The 8,651-nt window shown below is 42.0% G+C and overlaps 1 pseudogene; it reads right to left on the bottom strand.

Moving 5' to 3' along the window:
* Nucleotides 1–347: 347 nt before the first annotated feature.
* LOC108535604 (zinc finger protein OZF-like) lies at nucleotides 348–8,108 on the bottom strand (annotated as a pseudogene).
* Between the last annotated feature and the right edge of the window lie 543 nt (nucleotides 8,109–8,651).

The raw sequence follows: 8,651 nt of genomic DNA, 5'->3' as shown, positions 1-8,651 counted from the left end.
CAAAGTGCTGGAATTATAGGCATGAGCCACTGCACACGGCCGGACTCAGGCTTTTTATCATATGAATACCCCTCTCTTCAGAAGGACATTGAATTTTCTGATGTCCCACAAGTTACATACATAAAGTATCTGTTAAAATTTACTTTATTGATGGTGCTTTGCTACAAAATGATTATTTCTGATGCATTATGAGGTGTACATTCCTGATAAAAGCGTTCCCATTTTCAAAGTTTTTATTTATTTTATTTTATTTTTTGTAGAGGTGGGGTCTCCCTATGTTACCCAGGCTTGTCTTGAACTCCTGGGCTCAAGTGATCCTCCTGCCTCAGCCTTTAACAGTGTTGGGATTATAGGCATGAGTCATCAAGTCCTGCTGTGGTTTTTAAATGAGTATGACTTTTCTGGAGTCTGAGGTGGTGTGACTTCTGGCTGAAAGCTTCCCACATTCACCATATTAATAAATCTTCCTACCTGTGTGGATTCTCAAATACAGAGCAAGAGTTGAGAATTAGGAGAAAGCTTCCCTGTAGCCATGGAAACCACAGGGCTGCTCACCTGCGGGGCTGCTCACCTGCTGGGCTGCTCGCACACACAGGAAGCGATGAACTCTGAGACAAGGCTCTTCCACAGCAAGTTCACAGGGTTGATCATCTGAAATCTCACATCTACACTAAGTGGTATTTGCTGACAGAAGACGTTTCCACATTCCTTACACTCATAGCATTTCTCTCCAGTGTGTATGTTTTGGTTTCTTATGAGGTACTTCTTCTGGCCAATAGCTGTTCCACACCCACTACATTTAAAGGGTTTCTCTCCAACATGAAATTTCTTTTGCTCAGTGAGGTTTGATTGTCCACTAAAGGTTTTTCCACACTCCTTACACACAAAGGGTTTCTCTTCTGTGTGCGTTCTCTGGTGCTGGATGAGGTTAGACTTCCGAATGAGAACTTTCCCACAATCTTTACACTCAGAAGCTCTCTCTTCAGTGTGAATTTTCTGACTGGTAAGGAGACTTTCCTTCTGGAAAAAGGATTTTCCACATTTCTTATAGTCACTAGGCTTCTCTGTGGTGTGAGCGTTCGGATGGTTAATGACATACTGCGTTTAGTAAAGGCTTTTCCACAGTCATTACATTCAAAGGGTTTCTCTCTACAGTGAAAATGCTCGTGCTCAGTGAAACTGACTCGTGGCTGAAGCCTTTCCCACATACCATACAGGCGGAGGGGCTTTCCCCACAGAAACCCTCTGCTGGCTGAGAGGGATGTCTAAACAAAAGCTTTCCTGCGTTCACGAGGTTTCTCTCTAGTGTACATTTTTTTTTTGAATGAGGATTTACTTTTGGCTGAAGATATTTCCACGTTTCTTACATGTATAAGGTTTATCTGTGTAAGAACTTTCAAATGCAGGGTAAGGAATAAGGTACGAGAGAAAATGTTGTCATATGTAGCACATTCAAAGCTTTCTTTGCAGTATGAATTTTCTAATATTCAATGACGTTTTTGCTGCTTTCACTGGCTTCTCTCCAGCATGAATTTTCTGCTGCTTTATGAGACTGGTAATCTAGCTAAAGGCTTTTCAGTACTCCCTAGAGGCACAGGGTTTCTCTTCAGTGTGACTTCTGTGTTCCATGAGATGGCCTGTGAGTAAGTTTCCCCACATTTGGTAACTTCATAGTTTCTCTTCAGTATGAATGCTCTTGTCTCAGATGGGGTACAAACTTTTTTACCCCATCTGAGGTAAAATGCCTTTTTAAACTGAAGGCATTTTCACACTGATGTATACTTAAAGGAGGTTAATATCATAAGGAGTAAACTGTGGTGGAGGGGATTCAAGTTAATTAAATGAATGATTCTTTCCTACACAATATCCCTCGTGATTAAGTCCAAATTGTGTTTCAAACTCAAAACTTCAAAAGTGTATTTCCTAAAAAGAAATAAGGTCTGAGATCAGAGGAGGTAGTTTTCCAATTTTCTTTTTTTCATTTTTATTTTAATTTTTTGAGACAGAGTCTTGCTCTGTGGCGGAGTGCAGCGGCTTGATCTTGGCTCCCTGCAGCCTGGACCTCCTGGGCTTAAGCAATCGTCCCACTTCAGTCCCCAGATTAGCTGGGGCTACTGGCACTCTCCACCACATCTGGCTAATTTTTAAAATTTTTTGTAGAGATGGAGGTCTCACTATGTTGCCAAGGCTAGTTTTGAACTCCTGGGCTTACACGATCTTCTTGTCTCCGCCTTCTAAAGTATTGGGATTACAGGCATGAGCCACCATGCCCAGCCTGCCTTCTAAGTCTTGTTACCTCTCTATCTGCTAATCATCTTCTCAGGCTTCTGGATAGATTTCTTTTTGACATCTTGCTCCACCATCCAGTTTGTCTTCTTGCTTCAATAGGGAATCATATAACCTACTACTGGGGAAATGACACAGCACTCCAATGTTAATGCTAGGGCTGAAGTACCATCCTAGAGCTCAGGATGAGACCTGGGGCCTCTCAGCCTTCTCTAGGATGAAGAAGGCAGGATGAAGTTTCCAAGTTTGTACAAGGAAGCAGCCCCATTGGGCAATTCCACCAGTAGCAATAGATTTTAGACATACTCCTACTTTTATTTTTAATTAATTAATTAATTTATTATTTTTATTCTTTTTTATTATTATTATACTTTAAATTCTAGGGTGCATGTGCACAACGTGCAGGTTTGTTACATATGTATACATGTGCCATGTTGGTGTGCTGCACCCATTAACTCGCCATTTACATTAGGTATATCTCCTAATGCTATCCCTCCCCGCCTCCCCTCACCCCACGACAGGCCCTGGTGTGTGATGTTCCCCATCCTGTGTCCAAGTGTTCTCATTGTTCAATTCTCACCTATGAGTGGAGGTACTCCTATTTTACACCACATGGACCCAGGGACCACACTGACCCTGCCAGTAAAGATCAAAATGTCTACCCATAATGGCGTTTTTCAAAAGCCAGCCAAATTTCGCAGTGGGGGGTTGTATATCAACTTTAATAACACTAATGTTGATAAGTTCTGATAACCCACTATCATTGAGCCAGCCATGATAATGGCATTTTTGATGCCCATCTCTTCCCTGTCTCCAGGTCCAGAGACTATTTCACCCTAGCAGGGCCCAACACACACTTGGAGTCACACAAGTGACTTCTGACTTCATTCCGACTCCACTCTAAGTCTCCGTTGGGTCCTCATCATTTCTGGCTCATCCATCACCAACAAGCCCTGAGTTTTACCAATTTTTAGAACAACCAGTCCCACCCAAGGCCACCCCTCTTGGCCCAGGGTTCTATAATAAAATTTTTCACCAACATCCACTGGAGAGTGAGGAATTTAAAAAATGGTCCATGGTATGAATCTGTGATTTTACCACTATGAGAAATAAACATGCAATATATCATTTTAACTGATGCAAGATTGGATTTTGTTTAAATAAAAAGGCTAAATTAATCACCTAAATTATTTATAACTGTTTATGAGTCTTACAGTTTATTACTATTTACACTATTTTAAAGAATCCTAAATGTAAACATGGATATACAATTAAGTTGAATCTTAATTTAAATAACCAATGTTTTTATAAATTCTGTTCTTGTAAATCTGAGACAAAACTGAAACTTATGTGAATCTGTGGAGTTATTCTATCTACACTAACTGGGGAACATTTTTATTTGTTTAGTTTTTAGAGACAGGGTCTTGCTATGTCACCTAATATTCTTGGCCTCAAGCGATGCACCCGCCTCTGCCTCTCAAAGTAATAGGATTATAGGCCTGAGCCACTGGGCCCTGCCCACCTGAATAAAGTTTTAAGGGGTCATATTTCACTGTCAGATTCTTAAGATTAACAGTGATTGTATCATTCTTTAATGATGATTTAATTATGTTATCCAAAATGAACTGACTTAAGGATCTTGGACTTAATACCACATTGAAATAATTAGTAATCACTGTTTACCTGGAAACCTTCAAAGAAATTAAAATTCGGGGAAGAGAAGTAAATAAAATTCATAATAGCCATAGACTATTCAAATGAATTTTAATCTGAATATTTATTTTAATAATACGGGTTTTTTTCATAAATAAGACTCCATAAAGTTAAAAGCAGGAACCGTTCCTGTTTTAAAAAGGGAATATACAAATGCAACGTGCCATTTTATTTATAATTGCAAATTAGGTTATTTTAGATGGATGAGAATTGAGATATCATTAAATCCCATTCCTGCTTCTCAGATACCACAAAATAATAGAACCTCAAGTCCTCAGATCTAAGCAATCATAGCAGATTCCAAATGGCCTCTAAATATTGGCAGCAGCAGCCCAGTTTCTTCTCTTGCAATAAACGTGCATCATTTGGTAAACAAGGGAACATGGCATTCAGAACATTGTGTCGTAGAAGTAACTTCCATGTCTTCGTTCGCAGTGTGTATTCTCACCTTTATTTCCCATTCAGTAACACGGCCAGTTTCATCATCTTTCGTTTCAACTTTATTTATAAGAGAATGCTGATTGCAGACAACATACAACAGAGGCATTTCAAATCAGAGAGTAGAGTTACTTGAGATATACTTGATTTTAGTTTCAGGCAGAATGACTTCCTGGAGAGTCTTAGTTACAATACCGCAGTAATGATGATAGTAGAAAAATTTACAATAAACATTTGGCAAAATGTTAGGTTACAAGGCAGTCATTACCTAAAAACACTTCATCAGGGTGCATATACGAATTGTGAAATATCGTGGATTTAAGCCTCGCACAGAACCAAAACTGGGTGCGCTGGACTTGAACAGCTGCTCAGTCCCCAGCACAGGTCCATATCAAGGAGTGAACCAGAAAGCGCCCTTTTAACCCCAGGAAAGTCTTCATTTACCCAGACTAGAAACCGAATCTCACTCAGAAACCAGTTATGGGCCTTACAGTGACTCACGTCTGAAATCCCAGCACTTTGGGAGGCAGATGCAGATGGATCATTTAAGGTCGGAAGTTCGAGACCAGCCTGGCCAACATGGTGAAACCCCGTCTCCACTAAAATACAAAATTAGCCAGGCGTGGTGTCATGTGCCTGTAATCCCAGCTACTTGGGCGGCTGAGGCAGGAGAATTGCTTGAACCTGGGAGGCAGAGGTTGCAGTGAGCGGAGATTGCACTACTGCACTCCAGCCTGGGCGACAGAGCAAGACTCTATCTCAAAAAAAAAAAGAGAAAAAAAGAAAACAGTTATGTATTTTTGACTATGTATTTGTTCTTCATGATGTTCAAATTAAGATAATAAAGCCAAGTCTTAAAATCATTGCTCCAAGGTAGCACCTTTGGGCTGGGGGTGGTGGCTCACATCTGCAATCCCAGCACTTTGGGAGGCCTAGAGAAATAGATCACCTGAGGTCAGGAGTTCAAGACCAGCCTGGTCAACATGGTGAAACGCCACCTTTACCAAAAATACAAAAAAATTAGCTGGGTGTGGTGGCACACTCCTGTAGTCCCAGCTACTCTGGAGGCTGAGACAGGAGAATCACTTGAACCTGATTGTGCCACTGCTCTCCAGCTGGGCAAGAAAGAGAGAGACTCCATCTCAAAAAACAAAACACAACAAAACAAAAAACACGAAATAGCACCTTTGCATTAACTTTAGCATTTGTAAGCACCACCTGGAGAATATATTCAAATACAGATTTGTGGGCCTGTAATTCTAGCACTCTGGGAGGCCGAGGCGGGTGCGTCACTTGAGGTCAGGAGTTTGCGACCAGCTTGGCCCACATAGTGAAACCCCATCTCTACTAAAAATACAAAAATTAGCCGGGTGCGGTGGCTGCATGCCTGTAGTCCCAGCCACTTGGGAGGCTGATGCAGGAGACTCACTTGAAGCCGGGAGGAGGAGGTTGCGCTGAGCCAAGATTACACCACACTCCAGCCTGGGCAACAGAGCAAGACTCCATCTCAAAAAAAAAAAAAAAAAGAAAGAAAAAGAAAAAAGCTTTCAACAAATAATCATTTAATCATGTTGTTTGGTGTGACTATATAAATGTGTAGATATACACACATATCAACCAATGCATAATAAAATTATTGAATATAAGGAATATATAAAAGAGATACTCAGAGAAAAAGGAATTGTGCTCTGGGTATATAATCTGTTTTCAAAATTCTGTACAAAAATATTCTTTGTTTTTCATCTCTTAGGCAGGGATCTCACTCTGTCACCCAGGCTGGAGTGCAGTGGTGCAATCACAGCTCACTGCAGCCTGGAACTCCTAGGCTCCAGAGATCCTGCGACCTCAGCCCACAGAGTAGCTGGAACTACAGGCATGCACCACCATGCCCGACTAATTTTTGTTTTTTTTGTTTTTTTTGGTAGAGATGAGGTTTTGCCATGTTGCCCAGGCTGGTCTCGAAGTCCTGGGTTCAAGCTCTCCTCTGGCCTTGGCCTCTCAAAGTGCTGGGACTACAGGCATGAGCCACCTCAATCGGCTGCCCGGCTAATTTTTTTTTCTTCAATTTTTATTTTTTTTTTATTTTTTGAGACAGAGTCTCACTCTGTCACCCAGGCTGGAGTGCAGTGGTGCAATCACGGCTCTCTGCAGCCTCAACCTCCTGGCTCAAGCGATTCTCCCACTTCAGCCCCTCAAGTAGCTGGGACTGCAGGCGTGCCCTACCACACCTGGCTAATTTTTGTATTTTTTGTAGCGATTGGGTTTCACCACATTTCCCAGTCTGGCCTCCAACTCATGAGTTCAAGTAATCCACCTCCCTTGTCCTTCCAAAGTGCTAGGATTACAGGCCTGAACCACTAACCGCGGCTCTGCTAATTTTTAAAATAACTTTTTTAGGTTCGGAATGATTGCTTGTGGGTGGAGTCAGTGGAGGGAAACCATGGTCAGGCACAGTGTGGCTAATTCCTGCAATCCCAGTTCTTTGGGAGGCTTCGGCAGAAGGATTGCTTGAGGCCAAAGTTGGAGACCAGCCTGGGCAACAGAGCGAGGCCCTATCTTTAAATAATAATAGATATATATACATATATATTACATATATATTATATGAGGCTACCAGATTTTTAATAATGAGGGATTCAACTTGTAGCCATAAGGAGTTACTATGCAGTTAATCCATACATACTGTGTAAAGTCAATCAACATGGTGAAACCCCATGTTACTTGCTAAAAATAGATAAAAAAATAATTAGCCGACAGAGTGCTAATGCCTGGAATCCAGCCCTACTCGGCGGTATAATATAATTATATATTTTTTTTTTTTTTTTTTTGAGACAAGCGAGCGGTGCCTCTGCTGTGCCAGGCTGGAGTGCAGTGGCAAGATTTCGGCTCACTGCAACCTCGGCCACCCAGTTTCAAGCGATTCTCCTGCCTCACCTTCCCGAGTAGCTGGGACTATAGGCGCACGCCACCATGCCCAGCTAATTTTTATATTTATACTAAAGATGCGGTTTCACCATGTTGGCCAGGATGTTCTCACTCTCTTGACCTCGTGATCCGCCCACTTGGCCTCCCAAAGTGCTGGGATTACAGGCGTGAACCACCATGCCTGGCCTAATAGCAATAAATTTAAAAAGAAAAGTAAATCAATAAATTAATAATTTTTTAGGCACGTGGCCTCACTCTGTTGCCCAGTCTCATCTGGAGCTCCTGGCCTAGAGATCTATAGCCTCAGCATCTTGAGTAGCTGAGATTACACGCATGAGCCACCATGGGCTTTTATCTCTTCTGCCTATGCTGTCTCATGAAGCTACTCCCTGAGAGTGTTAACCTTTGGGTTGACTTGCATTACGTTTTTGGATAGTTCAACTTGGGACATCTTTGAAACCATAAGGCATCTTCCATTTGAAGGAGTATTTCTAGTAATCCTCATGTAACTTTCTGTTGAGATGTAATACAAATATTCTCACTGATTAATAACATAGGCAGACGTGTGGCTGCTGCTCACTGTCAAGTCACCTTTGGTCTTATCTCTGTGAACCAACCGGTTCTTTCTCGCCACTTTTCCTGATACTGCCTTTCTCTATGATCATGGTTTCTCTTGCAGCCAGGCTCTTTTTTCCTGTGCCCCTCCCAGATGGCCACTTAATAGCATCAAAGATTTGCTTCCTCATCTTGCTTGGGCATCCAAAGGCAATGCACCCCTCAAAGGCATTCTAGAAACAGTTTGCTACACTCCAACTTCTTCTGGAGTTGTTCAACGGTATATTAAAAATTGCCTTGTCATTTTTACAACGTGGGAAAAACTGGCAAGACAAAGAGAAAAACATTAGGGGTGCCATAAGGCTGTTTCTACTCAGAAGAGTACTAAGTTATCTTCCGGTCATATTCCCTGGGGAAGGCGCTTCACCTCTGTGGAATTCTTCCCCCAAACCTATAACCTCAGCCTGATCGTGAAAAACCCCAATTGAGGGACATTCTAAAAGAATATGTGACCATGGCTAGGCATGGTGGCTCACGCCTGTAATCCTAGCACTTTGGGAGACCAAGGTGGACAGATCACTTGAGGTCAGGAGTTCGAGACCAGCCTGGACAACATGGCGAAATCCTGTCTCTACTAAATATACAAAAATTAGCCAGGTGTGGTGGTGCACACCTGTAATCCCAGCTACTGGGCAGGCTAAGGCAGGAGAATCGCTTGAACACAGGAGACGGAG

The sequence above is a fragment of the Rhinopithecus bieti genome, unplaced genomic scaffold, assembly GCF_001698545.2.
Source record: "Rhinopithecus bieti isolate Rb0 unplaced genomic scaffold, ASM169854v2 scaffold_12155, whole genome shotgun sequence".
Taxonomy (NCBI): Eukaryota; Metazoa; Chordata; class Mammalia; order Primates; family Cercopithecidae; genus Rhinopithecus; species Rhinopithecus bieti.
Note: the sequence above shows the minus strand (reverse complement) of the source record. Positions and strands in the feature narration are given on the sequence as shown.